The 22,776-nt window shown below is 44.3% G+C and overlaps 1 long non-coding RNA gene across 1 annotated transcript in view; it reads left to right on the forward strand.

Annotated features, from left to right (window-relative positions):
- The window catches only part of LOC143988835 (uncharacterized), an 89,595-nt gene that overhangs the window by 36,081 nt on the left and 30,738 nt on the right, over positions 1–22,776 (forward strand). The window contains exon 2 of the long non-coding RNA XR_013276924.1: positions 22,305–22,549. This is a non-coding gene — a long non-coding RNA (uncharacterized LOC143988835). The remainder of the gene's footprint in view (positions 1–22,304; positions 22,550–22,776) is intronic.

The raw sequence follows: 22,776 nt of genomic DNA on the forward strand, positions 1-22,776 counted from the left end.
GTGCCACACTCCAGTCAGTCAAAAAGTTATTTAAGAAAACTAAGATATCGGAACATCCTAGCCCTATGATACCAATCTTGGGCACCCCAAGCTTTCAGCCAGGCCTGACAGATCAGGGTTTTAGGGATCTAAGGCAAAAGGGAATCAGTAGGATTATACATTTCTCAATTGATAACCATGTAATGTATAAGGAAGAGATTGAACGAGAATTCATGGGTGACCTGGACCCATTCAGGCGAATACAGTTAAATGCCTTTCTTCGATCAAGCAGGCAGCGAGTGCCGGTGGTTAGGATACCATCTGGGTTTGAACAGATATGTTTAAAAGGTGAACCACTGAAACACTCACTATCATTTATGTATGCATTGCGGATTGAACAAGAAGCCACACAAGAACTGGCATTTTTACGAGCATGGTAAAGGGACCTTGGAGTTACTTTCTCAGAGACACAGAAAAATACGATTTTTATGTTCACGTATAAGGCATCAATAGCAACCAGATACCAAGAAGGGGGTTATAAAATCTTGTCTAGGTGGTATAGAACCCCAGAAGTATTGCATCGGATATACCCACAAGTATCAAATTTGTGTTGGCGCTGTCAGCGTGAGGGCACTTTGCTACATATATTTTGGGAATGTCCCTGAGTGAAAGAAATTTGGAAGATGGTTTCTGAAATAGTGAAAGAAATGACAGATGTGTCTCTTGGAGAAAACCCGGCAGCCTTTTTATTGCATGACATTCCGTTATCTATTGAAAGATATAAAAAGTCTCTATTAAGGCATTTGCTTACAGAAGCAAAAGCACGTATACCAGCTTTATGGAAAAGCACGGTGGCTCCAACCAAATCACAATGGATGAGTAGGGTATCGGAGATTCAACAAATGGAAAATTTGACTATGATATTAAGAGAGCAAGAAGATAGGTATCACAAAGTGTGGAATCCCTATATTATATATAGGGAACAAAATCCCTAAATAGGGATTCTTAAGAGGGGGGCTCTTTCTTTTCTAGTCTCTCTTTCTTTAATATTTTGGTTTCTCTAAGATTGATAACTAGGGCTATCCCAGGTTAAGGAAAATGCAATAGTGAGTAGAAGGTAATTTGGAAATGTAATAGAATAAAAATTAGGCATGATTAAATGATGACTGTTTCTGTGTTAAATACAAGATGAAGTTGTCGTTGTGTTTATATGTAACGTTGTATCACTATATTGCGAAAAATAAAGAATGAAAAAAAAAATGTATCTTGGTCTCATCAAACCACAGAACAAGGACAAAGTGTCATTTCTTCAGTGTTGTCACATGAAAAGATATAATAAAATATTTACAAAAATGTGAGGGGTTTTTGTGAGATACTGTATATGGCACATATTTCATCACAAAAGGGGCCCTGTAGTTGGAAGTACATGGAGATAGGGACAAGTACCTATTGGTTCAGAAGCTTAAAGTGATTGTAAAAGCCGAAGGTTTTTTTTTTTTTTTTATCTTAATGCATTCTATGCATTGAGATAAAAAAAACTTCTGTCTGCAGCAACCCCAGCCCCCCTAATACTTACCTGAGCCGCATCTAGATCCAGCGATGTTGTAGAATTGTCTTAGCTGCCCAGAAGTCCCCTCTTCAATGGCTGAGACAGCAGCGTGGTACCATTGGCTCCCGCTGCTGTCAATCAAAGTCAATCAGACAGTGAGGAGAGAACCACTTGCTTACTGGGCACTTCCTGCCCAAACGAATTTTCAGCTTTCGGCGCTGATGCACTTTGAATGACAATTGCGTGGTCATACAACACTGTACCACACAAATTGACGTTTCTTTTGGTGGTATTTAATCACAGTTGGGGTTTTTATTTTTTGTTAAACAAACAAAAAAAAATGGAAAATTTTGAAAAAAACAAAAACTCATGTTATAAAATTTTGCAAACAGGTAATTTTTCTCCTTCATTGATATGCGCGGATGAGGTTGCACTGGTGGGCACTAGTAGGCTGCACTGATGGGCACTGATGGGCACAGATATGGCGGCACTGATGGGGACAGATAAGGCGGTACTGATGGGCAAAGATAAGGCAGCACTGATGGCCACTGATAAGATGGCACTGATGGGCCCTGATGGGTGGAGCTGATGGGTGGTACAGATGGGCACCGATAGGTACCACTGATATGTGGCACTGATAGGCGGCACTGATGGGCACTGATGGGTGCCATTGATGGACACTGATGGGCACTGGTAGGTGACACTGATGGGCAGCACTATTGAGGAGGCACTGATTGTGGGCACTATTAGGTGGCAGTGTGGGCACTGATAGATGGCACTGTGGGCACTGGTGGGTGCTGCTGCTGGGCACTGGTAGGTGGAACTGTTGTGTACTGACAGGTGACACAGGTGGGCACAGATGAGCTTGGGGCAATCTCCTTGATCGGGACCGATGTCCCTCTCACAGGCGCTGGTGATCGGCTTTTTCTTTCCCCTCACGCTGTCAGCGCGATGAGAAAAAATAGCCGATTACCAGCTCTGTTTAAATCACATGATCGGCTGATCACGTGGTAAGGCTAACAGCTGATCACGTGATAAGGGGTCGGGATCATTTAAATCGGGAGTGTTTAAATAATTAACTTTGTGTACAGTGGTGAAAATGTATGTGGCAGGTAAAATAGCAAGCATACAATATGTGTTTACCGGAAGTCCTGTATTATCTAAGGTGTACCTTTAGCACAAGAAACACTCTAGTCAAAAGCAAAATCTTGGTTCAAAGAATTACAATGGTCACCGAATAGCTACAAAATATTCCTTTTTGTGTAAAGCCAGTCCCGGATTCTTTCAATGCCCCCTATGTAATAGGGCTGCTTACCCTGAAGCTTGAAACTCCCTACTCTGAAGCTACAATTATTTCTCTAGAGAGTCTCAATTCTGCCTTTTGAAAAATGTTGACCTGTGTATGAGGATGCCTAAACCTCCTGACCTATTCTCTGTGCAAGAAATGTGACTCCAGTTTTTGCTGGAGAAAGGAAGATGTGAATCTTTACTCCTTTGTCATTTCAGCAGCCACTGTACATACTCTTGCTGTCTAAAATAAAATTTCATGTCAGGATGATGGGAATTTAATATAAAGGAAGATTACTGGTGATCAGATACAGAATAATTTCTATATATATTACATTTTTTCAAGTGAATACATACTATTGTCTGAAGTTTTTAATTTCAACATATGAGTTCCAAAGTTTACACACTTGCTACAGGAATAATGAATGGGGTACCACTCTGCCTGCTGTATTATAAATCATTGTTGTACTATAGAAAATGCAACAGTAGGAAGGTATACAGTATGCAGCACCTGCAGTAGGGTAACTGATATTCCAAGGTGGGTGATATAGTCCGGAATGAAAATATCTTGCCACTGGAGTCCCTAGGGCAAATAACTTGCCACTGGGTGATGCAACCTAACAGATTCCACCTACTGTAAGACCAAAATCTCTCAAATAATAGTTATGGATACTTAATGAGTCAATGGCCAACAGAGTGAGAAATTGAAACACCTTCCACTGGAGTCCCCACGACTCTACCTTAGACTGAAATGTTTCAAATTATAATTATGAGCGCTCAATGGGGTTGACTTACTAAAAGTGCAACATTTGGTGCAGCTGTGCATGATAGCCAATCAGCTTCAAACTTTAGCTTGTTCAATTAGGAAGTGACAAAAAAATCTGGAAACTAATTGGCTTCTTTGCAGAACTGCACCAGATAGGGCTATTCACTAAGACTGGAGAGTGCAAAATATGGTTCAGCTCTGCATAGAAACCAACCAGCTTCTAACTTCAGGTTGTTCAATTATCTTTCAGGAGCTGACTGGTTTCTGTGCAGAGCTGCACCAGATTTTGCACTTTTAGTAAATAGTCCAATAGTTACTGATATTTTAAAACTGGAGAGTGCAAAATCTGGTGCAGCTTTGCATAGAAGTCAATCACTCCAGTTTTAGCAAATTAACCCCAATGAGTCAGTGACCGACGAGTGATTGGGATCTGTGGGATGGGTACCCACTAGCCATCACTGCAGATGTCTATATCTCCCTTGCAAGGGATTTTGTATGGGTTTTTCTATTTTTAAACTTAACATGAAATGTCATTTTTTTAATAAATATAAGAATATAGGTACGTGACTGCTTTATTTTATAGCATATTGCACAGGAACCACCTACATGTGGATTCAACGGGAATGAAAAGTCATCTCTGTCCACCTACACCTTTATTAGAACTACTCATATTGCAAGACTTAATTTTATTAATTAATAAAGCTTGTTCAGTAACACAAAGACAAAAATAGTGTATGCCATGCTAAACGTCACCAACCAGTCGCAAACCTATTTGTGCCAACCCTTGTAGCCAAAGCAGAGCTCCTTGCAAAAAGGAAAATTGCATCATAAATATCCAATATCCAAGGAAAAAAGATTATTTGGAAGTAAAATAATGTTCCTTTTATTTTTAATTATGTATTACAGTATTAAGAAATGAAAGTCTTAGATAAGTCATTACTTCCGTGAATACTGAACATTAAGCTAGCCAATTTATCCCATACAGTTACACCCACTCACCTTGCAAATATATTCAGCCATTTACAGGTTTCGAACTAGCCAGCTATACATGGATCAAGATTCAGCTGGTTCAGCAGGGACAGGCAGAATTTCAATCCATGTATGGGCACCATGGTTGTACACAAGTTAATCTATTGCCACCAGCTCTATAATCAGCAATACTAAGCATTTTGTTCTATCAGCAGGGAAGGCTCCCCGCACTCCCATTAGCACTGCAGGAGTCATTCCCCCATCAACACTGACTGTGTTGATGGGGGAATCAAACAATTTTCTTTCCTTCCACCCATGGTGGAAGGAAAGAAAATTGCTTAATCTATGGCCTGCCTGACTCTTATCTCCAGTCAGTGAATGTGTAACTTATATCCCACAGGCTACTACTGCAGCTGACAAAATAAGAGGAAGAGGAGGAGCAAACTTTTTTGTTAAAGGAAGTTCAGTAATATTTTTTTTCTGATTATAATTCTATGAATTTTTAAATAATCCATTACAAAATGTATCAGAGAAAGTTAAAATATGACATGGCAAATATGTATGCAGAGTGATGGATTTTTTTTATTTTTTTTAAAAACAAAAGACAAAAAACACATTACATACCATATCAAAAAGAATGCCAACAAAGACAAAAAACACATTACATACCATATCAAAAAGAATGTCATTTGTTACATCAGCAAATCATGCATAGTGCAAATAAAGATCAGTAAATCAGTGGCACCAAAGAAATTGCTCTGACACATCTTAACTAAAAGGGTAAGGATAACTGTGTTGGACGGGTAAGCATAGACCCGCCGACCCAACACAACCGGTTGGCCAAAGGACCATCTAGTAAACGGTATTGCCCACAGTCTGCCCAACCATATGGACTCACCCCCCCCCCCCCCCCCTTAATCAGAGGGTGTGTGCACAGATTGCCTTGCCTATTTGGTGTATACTCAAATTAAGTTCCACTCTCCACTAAACCATAAGTACCCTTTATGCCTGTAATAACCGATGCATAATCAGTCGCGGGAGTGCCAACCCAGGGGTTTCCAGCCAGGGTTACCATATGCAATAACATTTCCAAGCTGCGTTTCTATGCTGATATGTTAGGTGCTCCCTGATAAGGATATAGTTGACCTGTTCTACCCATTGTTGTTTGGTTAGAACATGTATAGACAAAACCTGGCCACTAGTTTACGAGCTAAATACAATAATCTGATCACTGCTATATTAATAGGGCGATATATATCTCTTCATCTACCACTCCCAAGATGCATATTAGGGGGTCCAAAAGGACCCTAATCTGATAGACTGAGGAAATAACCTCAGTGATGTCACCCCAATACTGATACAACCTGGGACAGCGCCACATCAGATGAATTAGAGACCGCTCCTCCCCACAATGTTTGGGGCATATAGAAGAGTCTCTCCTTCCCCATCGCTGTAGCTGTATAGGTGTAAGCCCTGTGTAGCAAAAATAATGAGACAGTCTGTGCGACTGCGAAACAAAGGTAATCAGCCTTGCCTGCAAGCATATGTCCCATGTTTCATCATTTACTTCCACTAGGTCCTCTGTCCAGCCCCTTCTACTCAGTAAGGTCGCTGAATCTTGTATGGATGACAACAAACAGTTATAGATGTGGAATATTAGGCCTTTTTTCTCCTGACCGAAGAAAACATCCTTTATCAGGGAATGACTGGAAAGTGAGAGAGTGGAGGTCTGGCCCTGGACCTGGAGAGCATGTCGTACCTGAAGGCATCTGTAGAATTGATGCCTGGGGAGGTTAAATTCTGTTTGCAGTTCCAGGACTGATTTTAGTACGTTTTGGTTATATAATTGGGAGATATTGCAAATTCTAGCCAGCCTCCATGTCTGGAAGGTGATGAATTTTTAATGCACAAGGTAGTTGCCTTGTAAGTTTCCCACCTCTAAACAACTGAGCGCTTGAGCGGCAGTAGGGGAATCCCATCATGGAAAAAATATGGCGCTAAGAAAAGACACTTACTTTGACGTTGATTTTTGTTTTGATCCAGCAAGTCAGTAACTAGAATAATTCGTTAGTGCTTAGATATCCCTAAATTGTCACTGCACTATTTACAGTGAAATCTAGCTTTTCCTCATTGTCCTTATATGCTATCTATTCTTCCAAGAATAAATAAAATCTATCATTCTGGCCTTTAAGTATGTATGTCAATTCTTCCACAGTAATAATAAAATCAATTCTCAAAAACCAATCTTTTGTTGAAGTGATTCTTGTTTCCAAACCTGAGGAATCATTCTCTTTGTGGTGATTATTGACTCTTTATAGGGAGCAAATGAAATGGCATCTTGCAGGGATCTTTAGAAAATAGTTGTAATGTTAGAGTAGAGGTAAAGCTTATCATCTGAGACCAGTATTGTTTATTGTTTGGCTATCAAGTGCAATTAGAAGCACAAACGGGGTTGGGAAACGCCAACACTGTACTAAACTGTATCATGTGTGATGGTTGTTGTGTCCTCAAGGTGCCCAGAAGCTGAAAGGTGTTACAGGTAAGTTTTGGTTTATACTACAAGGTCAAAAATGTGTGTGGCTATATTTTTTCAAAATAAATAGGCTGACATATTTAAAGTATAATTCACATTTTACAGACAGACAAATAAAAATATAGGGTGTTTTATAATAGACATGGGCGCCGTCAATAAATTTGTTTCGTTACGTTCCGTTCCGGTTCATGTTAGAATTAATTCGTACTTCGTATTTCGTGTCCGAAATTCTATTTCAATTCGTACGAAATACGAATTGTCGTTAGGTTCGTTAACTTGTATGAACGTTCTTTACGATGAATTTAAAGGAAAAAATATATACCTCAATATGACAATATGTCCAAATGTCGTTACTACGGAAACAACACGTGACTTGGTTGACCAATCAGAGGTTTTCTTCTGCTGCTGAGGCCTACAGGGCAGGCCCGATCATGTGACTTCCCTTTGTGGGTTAGTTAGTGTAGTGGAGCAGATCATACGATTATTTGTCTGTGCATCTGAGCAAATATCTTTGCAATCCTTAGTTTTTCATTGTTCATTTTAGTTTATATCAGTTGTAGTTTGCAAGTATATCATCTCTTAGTGTTTAGTTTCTGGTTTTATTTGTTTTTTGGTTGGTTTTGAGAGATATTTTTTTTTTCATTTCTTATTCCATTTAGTTAATATTTTGTTATTTTCTGTTTGTATAATATTTTTTTTGTACATTTGGTGATTTTGTTGTTAGTTTGCTGCAATCAAAATCATATTTTTTTTTTGTCTACATTTTTCTAACTTTTAAAGGAAAAATGAGCAGCAAACAAGGCCAAAAAAGCAGTAAGAGTGCTGCTGGGAGAGGGAGAGCTATGAGCCGTGTACATGAGCAGCAGGTGGGACGTTCTGTCTCTGCGCCCTCTGAGCTCAGCTCACCTCCCATAAAGCTGAGGCGACTGGGAGTGAAGACTGCTGGTGGTAAAGAGCCTGGCAAACAGCAGACATTTGCATGTCGCCAGCTGTTCCAGGATTTACCTCCTAGAACCAGCAGCACAATTCATAGCAAAAGTGGCGCTACCACCTCTGCCACTGCTGCTGGTAACATGCTGCCCATTGGTACCTTTTATGGAAGAGGGCAGGCCAAAGGGGTTCCCAGTGCACATACATTTGTGCAGCCAAAGCTGGAGATCCTGGCCATGCAGCAGGAAACATGTCAGGAGGCCGAGGCTCATGATGATGTCACCACCACCATTGCTGCCAGTGCCATCACCCTCAGCACTACAGAGAGCTTGGCAGTGGTCAGCAAGGAGACAGTTTACTGCTTCTAATGATCACTGTTCCCTTGGCAATGTGAAAGAGGTGGAAGCAGGCTTTCCTGACATTGTTGTAGACAAATTAAATTTCCAGCCCTCTACCCATGTTGGCACCACCGACAGCCCAGAAAGTATCTCCCCTCAGTCCCCACTACTTTTTTCTCCTGAAAAGACCCCTGCCCAAGTGCTTTCTAAGCCCCCAGCATCAGAATGGGCCAATGCAACCATTAGACCTCAATCCATCACAGCACCCAATATACCTGGGATGTTCAGGTCTCTTCCTCCCGCTCCTGCCGAACCTCAGAAAGAGAGTGTGACCACTGCAGTGGAAGGTATTCCATCAGGCAGTGTCCGAGGTGGTGGCTGCCGTTCCAGCATTTGACAGCATTTTCAAAGAATTGGTGTCGGTCAGAAGGCCAAATGCAATCACTGTGGCAGGGAGGTCAGCCAGGGCCGAGACATAGGGCATCTCAGTAACAGTGGCATGAACCAGCACATGCGTGTGCACCAAGATGCAGTGCTGTTAGGGGAGAAAAGTATCATGGCCACTCCTCCAAACACCAAAAGTGGAACCAATAGTGGCACCGCCACAGCCACCATCCCGCATCCAATCCATACCAGCCAGGCCACCCTGGAAGATTTTGGTGGCTTTCAGAGTAAGGGTATGTCTCGGGCGCAGGTGCATAAAATAACACGCCTGATTGGCCAGCTCATTGCAGTTGGAGGAGCACCTTTCAACATGGTGGAAGGTGAGCCCTTCAAGCAATTGATGCAGGCTGTTGCACCACAGTACCATGTGCCATCACGTAAGACCTTCAGCCAAACTGTGGTGCCAGCCTTATACAGGTCTTGTGTCGGGGTGCTCAAGGAGGAGATTGGAAGGGCAGGTGGACAGGCAGTGCACCTGACCACTGACCTGTGGAGTGCGTGTAGTGCCCAGCATGCCTTCCTGTCCCTGACGGCACATTGGTGGCAGGCCAAGGTGTCCCATGATGTAGTTCAAACATCTGGATCCTCGTCAGTAGTTGACAAACATGGGTACCGTTCCATCCTCCTGCACGCTGAGGTGCTTGATGAAAAGCACACAGCGCGAAACATCCTGCAAGCCCTGCAGAAAATGTTGTTGCAGTGGTTTGGACAGGCAGACAGCAACTACCGGATTGGCTATGTTGTTACTGATGGAGGCAGCAACATGGTCAAGGCTGTAAGGGATGGCAGCTTTGTGGGTGTGCGCTGCTCAGCACACCTTCTCCACGAGGTGGTAACTGACAGTTTTCGGTTGGTGGAGACCATTTCTGGTGGCGATGAAAGGCTGTCCAAAGTGATGGACTCTTGTCGGAAGATGGCTGGCCACTTCCATCGGAGTGTGAGGGACAGCCACCTTCTCAGGGTGGAACAGAGGAAGGCAGGCCTTCCAGAACACTGCCTAAAACAGGATTTGGGGACTAGGTGGAATTCAACCCTAGCAATGCTGGAACGCATCCTTGAGCAGCAGAAGGCTCTCCATGCCATGGCCTGTGATCATAACATTGGCATAGAGAGACCTTTAGGCAGGGAGGACTGGGCCATAATCGGGCAGATTGTGGCAGTCCTCAAGCCTTTCCTCTCTGTCACAGAACACCTAAGCCACGAGGATGCCAGCATTGGTCATGTGCTCCCACTCTTCAACCACCTTCAGAGCAAATTGGAGCGGTTCAAGTCGGCTGAGGAACCTTTGCCTGGTGGTGGCCCTCAACCTGATGTGTTGGCTCTGATAAACACATTTCTGATGGAGTTGGGCAGGCACACGCAGGAGTTGACTGCCTCTTGCCCAGAACTGATGCTGGCTGCCATGTGTGACCCTCGCATCAAGAGCAAAATGGCTGTGCAGTGTAGTGCTCTGACAACATGGCGGGACAGACTAATCGACAGGGTGCGTCAGAGGAAAAGGCAGATGGTAAGTCTGGGAGAAGAGGAAGAGGAGGAAGAAGATATTAAAGACCCCCTCTCCCATGCATCATCTACATCTAGTGAAGTGAGCAGAGCTCCTGCCAGCAGAGCATCTTCTGTCTTGGCTGAGGCACTTGACACCCTAATGGGAACCTCCAGCATAGTGCACCCCAAGAAACCCATATCAGCAAAGGAGGTTGTCATGTCCTATTTGTCAGCCCCACCAGTGCACCCTACCACAGATCCAATGTTTTTTTGGCAGGGGAAGAGCGAGGAGTGGCCTGCCCTCGCAGATATTGCCAAGGAGCTACTGTCCTGCCCTCCGACAAGTGTCCAGAGTGAGCGGGTGTTTTCTGTGACGGGAAACATCCTGTCACCCCAAAGATCCCAGTTGTCCCCCCAGCTAATGGAGCAGTTAGCATTTTTGAAAATCAATTTGCCAAAGCTGGGGTACCCCTCCCTCACTCTGAACATTCCTTGAACTGACTGTCTGCAGCAGAGATGGCCATTTGGTCTTAGTAGTTGGTCCCTGTCCCTCCTCCACACAATCCCTCCCCTCGCTTCTCATCTACCCCTATTTGCTTGTAACATCATCTGGGATGGACGAGAAGAGAGGAGCTGCCACCAGGGAGGAGCGGAGAGAGAACCTATTACACACGCTTCCTGCGCTACTCTGCATGCTGGCTGGTAAACGCTGTGCCCTGATGTTCCCCAATGTGCCCTGATGTTCCCCAATGTGTCCCAATGTGCTCCAATATACCCTGATATGCCCCGATGTGCCCTGATGTGCTCCAATATGCCCTGATGTGCCCCAATGTGCCCTGATGCTCCCCAATGTGTCCCAATGTGCTCCAATATGCCCTGATGTGCCCGATGTGCCCCAATGTGCTCCAATATGCCCTGATGTGCCCTGATGTTCCCCAATGTGCCCTGATGTGCCCCAATGTGCCCTGATGTTCCCCAATGTGCTCCAATATGCCCTGATGTGCCCGATGTGCCCCAATGTGCTCCAATATGCCCTGATGTGCCCCAATGTGCCCTGATGTTCCCCAATGTGTCCCAATGTGCTCCAATATGCCCTGATGTGCTCCAATGTGCTCCAATATGCCCTGATGTGCCCCGATGTGCCCTGATGTGTCCCAATGTGCTCCAATATGCCCTGATGTGCCCCAATGTGCCCTGATGTGCTCCAATGTGCCCTGATGTGCCCCAATGTGCCCTGATGTGCCCCAATGTGCCCTGATGTTCCCCAATGTGTCCCAATGTGCTCCAATATGCCCTGATGTGCCCCAATATGCTCCAATATGCCCTGATGTGCCCCGATGTGCTCCAATATGCCCTGATGTGCCCCAATGTGCCCTGATGCTCCCCAATGTGTCCCAATGTGCTCCAATATGCCCTGATGTGCCCGATGTGCTCCAATGTGCTCCAATATGCCCTGATGTGCCCCAATGTGCCCTGATGTTCCCCAATGTGCCCTGATGTGCCCCAATGTGCCCTGATGTTCCCCAATATGCTCCAATATGCCCTGATGTGCCCGATGTGCCCCAATGTGCTCCAATATGCCCTGATGTGCCCCAATGTGCCCTGATGTTCCCCAATGTGTCCCAATGTGCTCCAATATGCCCTGATGTGCCCTGATGTTCCCCAATGTGCCCTGATGTGCCCCAATGTGCCCTGATGTTCCCCAATGTGCTCCAATATGCCCTGATGTGCCCGATGTGCCCCAATGTGCTCCAATAAGCCCTGATGTGCCCCAATGTGTCCTGATGTTCCCCAATGTGTCCCAATGTGCTCCAATATACCCTGATATGCCCCGATGTGCCCTGATGTGCTCCAATATGCCCTGATGTGCCCCAATGTGCCCTGATGCTCCCCAATGTGTCCCAATGTGCTCCAATATGCCCTGATGTGCCCGATGTGCCCCAATGTGCTCCAATATGCCCTGATGTGCCCTGATGTTCCCCAATGTGCCCTGATGTGCCCCAATGTGCCCTGATGTTCCCCAATGTGCTCCAATATGCCCTGATGTGCCCGATGTGCCCCAATGTGCTCCAATATGCCCTGATGTGCCCCAATGTGCCCTGATGTTCCCCAATGTGTCCCAATGTGCTCCAATATGCCCTGATGTGCTCCAATGTGCTCCAATATGCCCTGATGTGCCCCGATGTGCCCTGATGTGTCCCAATGTGCTCCAATATGCCCTGATGTGCCCCAATGTGCCCTGATGTGCTCCAATGTGCCCTGATGTGCCCCAATGTGCCCTGATGTGCCCCAATGTGCCCTGATGTTCCCCAATGTGTCCCAATGTGCTCCAATATGCCCTGATGTGCCCCAATATGCTCCAATATGCCCCAATGTGCCCTGATGTGCCCCGATGTGCTCCAATATGCCCTGATGTGCCCCAATGTGCCCTGATGCTCCCCAATGTGTCCCAATGTGCTCCAATATGCCCTGATGTGCCCGATGTGCTCCAATGTGCTCCAATATGCCCTGATGTGCCCCAATGTGCCCTGATGTTCCCCAATGTGCCCTGATGTGCCCCAATGTGCCCTGATGTTCCCCAATATGCTCCAATATGCCCTGATGTGCCCGATGTGCCCCAATGTGCTCCAATATGCCCTGATGTGCCCCAATGTGCCCTGATGTTCCCCAATGTGTCCCAATGTGCTCCAATATGCCCTGATGTGCCCTGATGTTCCCCAATGTGCCCTGATGTGCCCCAATGTGCCCTGATGTTCCCCAATGTGCTCCAATATGCCCTGATGTGCCCGATGTGCCCCAATGTGCTCCAATAAGCCCTGATGTGCCCCAATGTGTCCTGATGTTCCCCAATGTGTCCCAATGTGCTCCAATATGCCCTGATGTGCTCCAATATGCCCTGATGTGCCCTGATGTGTCCCAATGTGCTCCAATATGCCCTGATGTGCCCCAATGTGCCCTGATGTGCTCCAATGTGCCCTTATGTGCCCCAATGTGCCCTGATGTTCCCCAATGTGTCCCAATGTGCTCCAATATGCCCTGATGTGCCCCAATATGCTCCAATATGCCCCGATGTGCCCTGATGTGCCCCGATGTGCTCCAATATGCCCTGATGTGCCCCAATGTGCCCTGATGCTCCCCAATGTGTCCCAATGTGCTCCAATATGCCCTGATGTGCCCGATGTGCTCCAATGTGCTCCAATATGCCCTGATGTGCCCCAATGTGCCCTGATGTTCCCCAATGTGCCCTGATGTGCCCCAATGTGCCCTGATGTTCCCCAATATGCTCCAATATGCCCTGATGTGCCCGATGTGCCCCAATGTGCTCCAATATGCCCTGATGTGCCCCAGTGTGCCCTGATGTTCCCCAATGTGTCTCAATGTGCTCCAATATGCCCTGATGTGCCCCAATGTGCTCCAATATGCCCTGATGTGCCCCGATGTGCCCTGATGTGCCCCAATGTGCTCCAATATGCCCTGATGTGCCCCAATGTGCCCTGATGTGCTCCAATGTGCCCTGATGTGCCCCAATGTGCCCTGATGTTCCCCAATGTGTCCCAATGTGCTCCAATATGCCCTGATGTGCCCCAATATGCTCCAATATGCCCTGATGTGCCCCAATGTGCCCTGATGTTCCCCAATGTGCCCTGATGTGCCCCAATGTGCCCTGATGTTCCCCAATGTGTCCCAATGTGCTCCAATATGCCCTGATGTGCCCCAATGTGCTCCAATATGCCCTGATGTGCCCCAATGTGCCCTGATGTTCCCCAATGTGTCCCAATGTGTCCCAATGTGCTCCAATATGCCCTGATGTGCCCCGATGTGCCCTGATGTGCCCCAATGTGCTCCAATATGCCCTGATGTGCCCCAATGTGCCCTGATGTGCTCCAATGTGCCCTGATGTGCCCCAATGTGCCCTGATGTTCCCCAATGTGTCCCAATGTGCTCCAATATGCCCTGATGTGCCCCAATGTGCTCCAATATGCCCTGATGTGCCCTGATGTGCCCCGATGTGCTCCAATATGCCCTGATGTGCCCCGATGTGCCCTGATGTGCCCCAAAGTGCTCCAATATGCCCTGATGTGCCCCAATGTGTCCTGATGTGCTCCAATGTGCCCTGATGTGCTCCAATGTGCCCTGATGTGCCCCCACCATTCTTCTCATTTACACATATGACTGCTAGAACAGATAAAAAGACATTTAGGGAAATTGACCAAGCTTGAAGCGAACAGAATCTGGAGCAGTTGCCCATGGCAACCAATCAGCTTCTCTTCAGTTTGTTCCGTTAAGATTTGAAAATACAAGAGAGAAGCGGATTGTCTGCCATGCATCGCTGGTCCAGTTTTCGCCTGATCACCCCACACTGTTTGGGGTCACCGGGGATGTGCGGAGAGCACATGCTTGGTAACACCAAACAATTTCCAGTGACCCCGCATATCCCCGCTGACCCCGTACAGTGCGGGGGATAAAAACGAAAGCAGCTGTGCATGGCAGCCATGTGCTCATTATGAGGGGCTCCCACCATCCCTGTGCTGTGCTGACTTCCTCCTGGGGCTGTACCCCTGCTATGCTCAGTATGTCAGCACAGGAATGGTGGAAACCCCTCATAATGAGCACAGCAGAGGTACAGCCCCAGGAGGAAATCACCATAGCACAAGGATGGTGGGAGCCCCTCATAATAAGCAAAATGACTGAGTCGTCGATGCGATGACAACTGATCCGAAATTCGTAAACAAAAGTTCGTATTGCGTACAAAATTCGGACGCATGGCAATTTGTATTCTGGATCCTCCCGAACGTACGAATTTAGGGAAATTCGTACGAATTTGCGATTCGTACGAAACTAATCGCACATGTCTATTTTATAACAGTTTATCATATATACAGGGCTGGACTGGGACAAAAATTTGGCCCTGGACTTCATCCAGACCAGCCCACTTTAATTTTGCAAACAAGCACAAAAACAGTATATAAAACTATACGTAATTGTGCAAAAAAACATAAGTAGCATAACATAAGGAGTCCTCACTAACCTCGTTTATTATTTCACTTATTCTCCTCTGTATTTTTCTCATCTTTCTCACATCACTGCGTGAAGTTGAGGGCAAGCGGCGCAGAAATTACTTTGTCACAATTATGTGGGGGTTGAGGACAGTTAGAGGGGCTCAGGACAGTAAGGGGCGGAGCTGAGGACAGTAATGGGGGGCTGAGGACAATTATGTGGGGGCTAAAGATAGTAATGTAAGGGGGGCTGAGGACAGTCAAGGAAAAGGGGGCTGAGGACAGTAATGGGTGGGTGAGGTCAGTAATATGAGGGGGAGCTGAGGACAGTAATGGAGGGCGCTAAGGACAGTAATGTGAGGGGGGGGGGGGGCTGAGGATAGTAATGAAGGAGTGCTAAGGACAGTAATGTGAGGAGGGCTGGGGACAGTAATGGGGGGATGAAGACAGTAATCTGAAAAGGAGATTTTGATGTGAAGGGGAGGGAACAATGATGTAAAGAGATGGACTGTAATATGAGGCTAAGTTCAGATCTCTGCATGCACATTTGTGTGCACATGTCACAGGTGTGGCAGCCCATTCATTTTAAAGGGCTGCTCTACCCATGAGAAAGGCAGGGAAAGAAGTCCTGACCTTTTTTTTAAATTACATGTGCCAAGCTATGTGGTACTCCAGCATCATGCGGTGGTGCGTGCAAAAATGTGTCATAGCTGGGGATGTCTTTAAGAATTATTGCCCAACTACACATCTGGTAAAGTACAACACATTTCTCTGCAGGTCAGGAACACGTTCAACACTGGAAATATTCTCCAGCCACAGAGATGTGAACCTAACCTAAGAGGAGAGCGGGGCTGTGATGTGAAGGATCTGCGTCTTTGCACAAACATGCCACTCAGACCTCTGCTGGAAGAACATTGTACTGATTGGACCTCCGTGGCTTTTAATTCATTACCCCTGATATATACTATAAATTACAAGCCTAGTGACAGTAAACAATTTACTACTTTATTGGTCTCTTCCTGACGGCACAAGATCATACTATAATATAATCTACATTCATGTCATTTGAGTTTTTAGATGTCAGCCAGGGATTTGTGCTCTTCAGACTATAATGTAAATTAAAAATGTACACATATCTAGGGAATGGTAATGAATAATGTCTCATTTTATTGTCAATGTGTTAACATGACCAGTCTTTTTTAAAACTTATCCAGGCATTGCCTATTAGTGCAAAACTTTCTCAAATGCATTTAGTTAACGAACACTAGCAAAGGCTTTCCATTCTTTTAACAGCTTTTTTTTTAAATAGTGTATTTAGTTTTAATGTAAAGCATCATTAATTTGTGGTTTAGATGTTTTAATACCTGAGGGCCTATTCACAGGTTTGCACTGAGGAAATGTGCAGTTAAACTCGCCTTACCATGCATTCCCGCAATGAATGGCAGCACACCTGCTCTATGTGTGTAGCACTGTGGTGTCATTCATTGTACAAAGCATGCAGCAAACAATGTACCACAACACACCACAATGTACATACCGTTTGTTAAAGTTTGCGCCCGGTAGTGAATGTGTACACAGGAAGTAGGTGTGTGTTTTGCGGCCAAATCATTTAGACATACACATGACCCACACAAACACCACCCCATAAAAATAAATAAAAATTTGTCTTAATTTGCAAATAAGGATCATCTCTTCCTCAGAGTACAGTGAGTGGGGCATGGTGGTGGGAAGAAATTAGCAGCAGTACAAGCAACTTCCTGGAGTGGCGTGATGTCATTCCTTTGCGCTGGCCACCGCTTCCGGAAACCAGATATGCGCTACGCACACCGCAGTTGCGCATCTAACATACACAGCGGTGGCACATCTAGATGGATTTGGCGCATCTAGCTTCAGGAACCCAATTTTTATGGAAATTAATAATAGTAAAGCAGATGCATATTTCCGGGACTGGACTAGAAAATGGTTATAGTGAAAGGCAACTGGTGTTTTCTATTAAACAAAGTCTAAGTCATTGACATGCATCACAGTTGAATTTAGGAATGTGTCTTTACAAAGTTAAACTAAATGAAATCCTTTCTTATTTTTGCTTGGGGATAGAGAGCAGAGGGATTAGAAGTCTTGTCAGTTTTTGGGGATGTCTGCACCCCTGATAGGGTGAAGACCCCTCCCAAATTTTGCTAGTTTCTCCTTCAAATGTATTCACTTCCTGTCACAGCCAAACAGGAAGTGAGGGTAAAACCCTACCAATGTCTTTTCTTGGGGATGCACATGTCAATCTAAATAGTTTCCCCATTAGGTGAATTTCACTCTAGCATTGATCTGTTTATATCCAAAATTATTAGGTATCTTGGACTTTGGGGTTTATTTACTTAAGGCAACTCAACTTTGCACTACAAGTGCACTAAAAGTGCAGTTGCTGGAGATCCGAGGGGGACATGCAAGGAAAATAAAAAAACAGCATCTTTGCTTCTACGTGATTGGATGATAAGATCACCAGTGCTTCCCCTCAGATTTACAGCGAGTGCACTTCTATTGCAGAGCGGATTTGCCTTTAATAAACCCCCAAATACCTAATAATTTGGGGTGTACACAACAAGTGCTAGAGTGCAATATGCCTAATGGGGACGCTAGTTAGATTGACCTGTATCAAGGGCAATCTAACTAACCAAGGAAAGACATGGTATTACCCTCATTTCCTGTTTGGCTATGTGACAGGAAGTGAAGCCAATTTTCAGCAAAGGGACACAAAGCCCAACCTGAAAAAGACAAGCAGGGGTTCTAACAGTCACTTGGTTTCCCTCAAATGCCCACAACACAATTTTAGCTCAGTGCTCTAAATCAATGGTTCTCAACCCAGTCCTCAAGTAGCCACAACAGGCCATGTTTTCAGGTTTATCTTCATTTTGCACAGGTGCTTTAAATCAGAGTCAATGGCTTGATATTTTGGACAGCTATTTAGCTAAAATAAATTCCCAAATATGTCCTGTCGGGGGTACGTGATGACTGAGGCTGAGAACCACTGCGCTAAAATGGAAAATTGAATACTTACCTCTCTGTAATTTTCCTTTCCTGGTTCCTATCCTTGGCAGCATGCACACAATACATGCATATGCTACCGTGAAGGCACCAGGAAAGTAGCTTTTAGACAAATCACACCTTTTTTTGTTTTGTCATGTCAATCAGCCTAATTAAGCTGCAGCTGGGAAATCTGTTGCATGAAAATTGTTTGGGGGGAGGGGGGGGGGGGTATAAAATGCATTACTTGGATTGAGCATGTATCTGCAAAACAAATTATTTACAAAACACATACAAATTTTCTACAAATTGTATTGTTCAACAAAACAGGACTAATGCCGCGTACACACGACAGGACTTAAGTCCGACAGACTTTCGACGGAGTTCTGACGGAGTTCTGACAGAGTTCTGACGGACTTTCCGAATGAACGGACTTGGCCACACACAATCACATCAAAGTCCGACGGATTCGAACGTGATGACGTATGACTGGACTAGAATAAGGAAGTTCATAGCCAGTAGCCAATAGCTGCCCTAGCGTCGGTTTTAGTCCGTCAGACTAGCACACACACAAGCGGATTTCTGGGTCCGGCAGAGTTCTGTCGGAAAAATTTGAAACATGTTCCATTTCTAAAGTCTGCCAGACTTTTGCAAATCAAAAGTCCGCTGCAGCCCACACACGTTCGAATAGTCTGCCGGAATCATTCCGTCAGACTTTTGATGTTGAAAAGTCCGCTCGTGTGTACGGGGCATTAGAGAAGAGCAAGGAAAGCAAAAAACACATGTATGTTAATTTGAGACACTAGCAGAAACTAGTTTTGAGGTCTGACCATTTTGCAGAGGAAATGAACAGGATTTAGACATTTTAGTCACAACATCTTGAGGACGATTTTGCTAAATAATGCAGCACAGACAATTAAATCAAAGTGAAACTAACAAACATTGACAACATCAAAAATATTTCAGTGAAAAATACCCCCCAAAAAAAGAAACAAAAGTAAAAAATACTTTCTCTAAAACACATCTGTTTTGTAAAGACATAACAAACAAAATACAAAGAGAGAATACACGTGTCACACACTCTATAAGGACACCCAAATGTACTCTCTTGACAAAACTTGATTGACGTAATTTAACAAGGTGCATGTCACATATTGGCAACGTAACATGCTAACATGACCTGTGTGAAAATCTCCTTTAACCACTTAAGGACCGCCTCCCACCGATATACGTCGGTAGAATGGCATGGCTGGGCACAAGCACATACAGGTATGTTGCCCTTTAAGTGCCCAGCCGTGGGTCGCGGCGCACTCGCGACCCGGTCCTGAGCTCCGTGACTGTGGGACCCGTGGACCCAATCGCCGCTGGTGTCCCGCGATCCGGTCACAGAGCTGAAGAACGGGGAGAGGTAAGTGTAAACAAACCTCTCCTCGTGCTCCCTAGTGAGCCTGTCACTGATCGTCTGTTCCCTGTCATAGGGAAAGACGATCAGTGATGTCACACGCAAAGCCACGCCCTCTACAGTAAAAAAACACACACTTAACCCCTACACTGCCCCTAGTGGTTAACCCCTTCACTGCCAGTGACATTTTTACAGTAATCAGTGCATTTTTAATCGCACTGATCGCTGTATTAATGTCAATGGTCCAAAAAAATGTGTCAAAATTGTACGACTTGTCTGCCATAATGTCGCAGTCACAATAAAAATCGCTGATCGCCGCCATTACTAGTAAAAAAAAAAAGATTAATATATTATTTTGTAGACGCTATAGCATTTGCGCAAACCAATCAATAAACGCTTATTGCGATTTTTTTTACCAAAAATATGTAGAGGCATACGTATCGGCCTAAACTGAGGAAAAAAAAGTTTTTTTATATATTTTTGGGGGATATTTATTATAGCAAAAAGTAAAAAATATTACATTTTTTTTCAAAATTGTCGCTCTATTTTTGTTTATAGAGCAAAAAATAAAAACCGCAGAGGTGATCAAATACCACCAAAAGAAAGCTCTATTTGTGGGAAAAAAGAATGGCAGTTTTGTTTGGGAGCCACGTCACACGACCGCGCAAATTGTCAGTTAAAGCGACGCAGTGCCGAATCACAAAAAGGGGCTTGGTCCTTTAGCTGCAAAATGGTCCGGGGCTTAAGTGGTTAAAAAATACATAGAGGTGAACCAGCGTAAAAAAAAAAAAAAAATTGTCAAGTTTAGAGGTGCGCCCATTCAGCCCATGCAATTGCGTATACGTTGCTTAACATTTACTAAGATTTTGCAGCGCAGTGAACAAACGCACGTGAACGAGCGTAACAGCCGTTTGCGCATGCACACTGCATTGATCTCTCGCAGTTCTAAATGTACTTGCGGGCACAGCAGGCTTTCTCTGAAAAAGTTACTTTCTCATTCTATTTTGGGTATATTTGTTACTCGGGCAGCTGTTATTAAACTTCCTCACATCACCCCATAATATTGGCACATCCATCGTCTGTCAATATTGATTTGAACATGCCGTGCGCCATGTCCATAGTGGCGCACAGATTGCATTCTCCCACGTGCTGAGATTGCTATAGTAAATTGGGATTTGCGCTCTGTTACCGGCGTACCATTTCGTAAATATGGAAATGTGCGTTGCGCCTCTGCCCGCGCCTCTGCTATTGGTGCACGGCTTTCGTAAATCACCCCCACTGTAATGAAAGGGTAGAGTGAAAGGTATTTTAAAGAACATAGCAGTGTCAAGAGCTCCTTACTCTTCTTGCAGCTTCTTGCCGTAGAGTTGAATTTTGTAAATAAAAAGATCCAAAATCAATTATTTACACTGCTGATTACTTTGCCATGGCAGGATAAATTTAAAAAGTAAAGCTGATTTCTACATTTTTTTTTTTTGTCTGTCTCACAACACTGCTTAATTTGTGACAAATCAGCTTTAACAATAAGTAAAACAAAACTTGATTGCATTCATGGATGTGTAAGCTCATGATACTTGCTATTGTTCATAGGTTTGATTTTATCATCCAGTGAACTTCCAACTGCTGTTTGAGATAATTGAGTGGAATAAAATGTCACATTTCTCAAGGCCTAAGTGACATTTACATATGAAGGACCACCCTCTCATTCAGTTCCTATCACTAATTACTTTTAGCAGGAGATACAATCTTGCTGGATGACTGTGTAAGCCTCGTAGTAATGGAAGATCAATCTTCATGCCTATGAAAAAGGGTCAAAGGAATGATCAGCAATAATGAGATAATGCTCTTCAAATGTTATTTATGTAGTTCTTGTTATTTACAGATAGTGCCTTTCACGGCTGAGCTGAGCATGTGCTATTCCCTGTGCTGTTTCATAATAAAATGTATTTGTTATGTTTGCTATGAAGTGCATTTGTAAGTGTAGCAAACCGCAGTTCTGAGGAAGCCAGAACGTGTATTCTGTTAACTTAATGTGATATTAAAGCGAAAAGCAAATATTTATTATATTATATTGCATCTTACCAATTCTTAGATGTGATGGCCGCATTTGTTTTCTTTTGCTAGGCTTTCTTTCCTTTATTTTTACCTGGTGATCCAACCAGCAAGTCTGTTGTTTTTCAAAAGCACAAGCTGTCCTGTAGAAGTAGTTGTTACTTTGTTGAGAAAGAACATTTAATACTTGCAATGGTCAGCATTTTTTTATTTATTTATTCAAGTAAAACTTTTATTCTTCAATTTATATAGTGTATCTAAATCTACTAATACATCTAACGCTCCCCTCCCCCCAAAATGAATCCACAAGTGCTTTTTTTTTAGCCACCACTATTCCTTTATACTGGCTTTTAAAATGTACAAATGCAGCAATTTAGAAATTAGATGAAAGGTTTTTCCACTGGAAAACACTTCAACACTGAAGAAATGGCTGCACTCCAAGATCCATCAAAATTCTTATTTAAAGCGGAGGGCCACCCTAAAAAACAAAATTACAATAAAATGTTCCAAAAAATATGAAAATAAAAATGATTTTTTTTTTTTTTTTTTATTTACCAGACATGCCTGTTGCTAAGCAGATTGTCCTAATCTGCCTCTTCCTACTCCGTGGTGATCTTCAGTCTTCTCCTCCTCGTGTTGTCTTCTGGGGAATGGGGCGCGGTGTGTTCTGAGAACTGTGTGCATGCGCAGTAGGAAATTGGCAGTGAAGCTGCAAGGCGGTGCCAGTGAATGGCGGCGCGGGGACCCAAAAGCTGAGGGATGGGTTGGCCTCGGGCGGCCGTCATTGCGGGAACCCTGGACAGGTAAGTGATCTTATTAAAAGTCAGCAGCTACAATGTTTGTGTGTCTGTAAAAAAAAATTCAGATGGTCCTCCCCTTTAATAAACGAACATCCCAAGTGTAGACAGACAGACAGTTCAAATGGTAGACGCGTTTCACACACTAACAGGTGCGATTATTCATTACCACTGGAAAACACTTTTTGAAACATAAAAAGTACATTTTATATACAACTATATGGATCAGATCA

This window comes from Lithobates pipiens, unplaced genomic scaffold (genome assembly GCF_037356315.1).
Source record: "Lithobates pipiens isolate NorthernLeopardFrog02 unplaced genomic scaffold, aLitPip1_a1.2 Scaffold_18, whole genome shotgun sequence".
In the NCBI taxonomy this organism is placed as follows: Eukaryota; Metazoa; Chordata; class Amphibia; order Anura; family Ranidae; genus Lithobates; species Lithobates pipiens.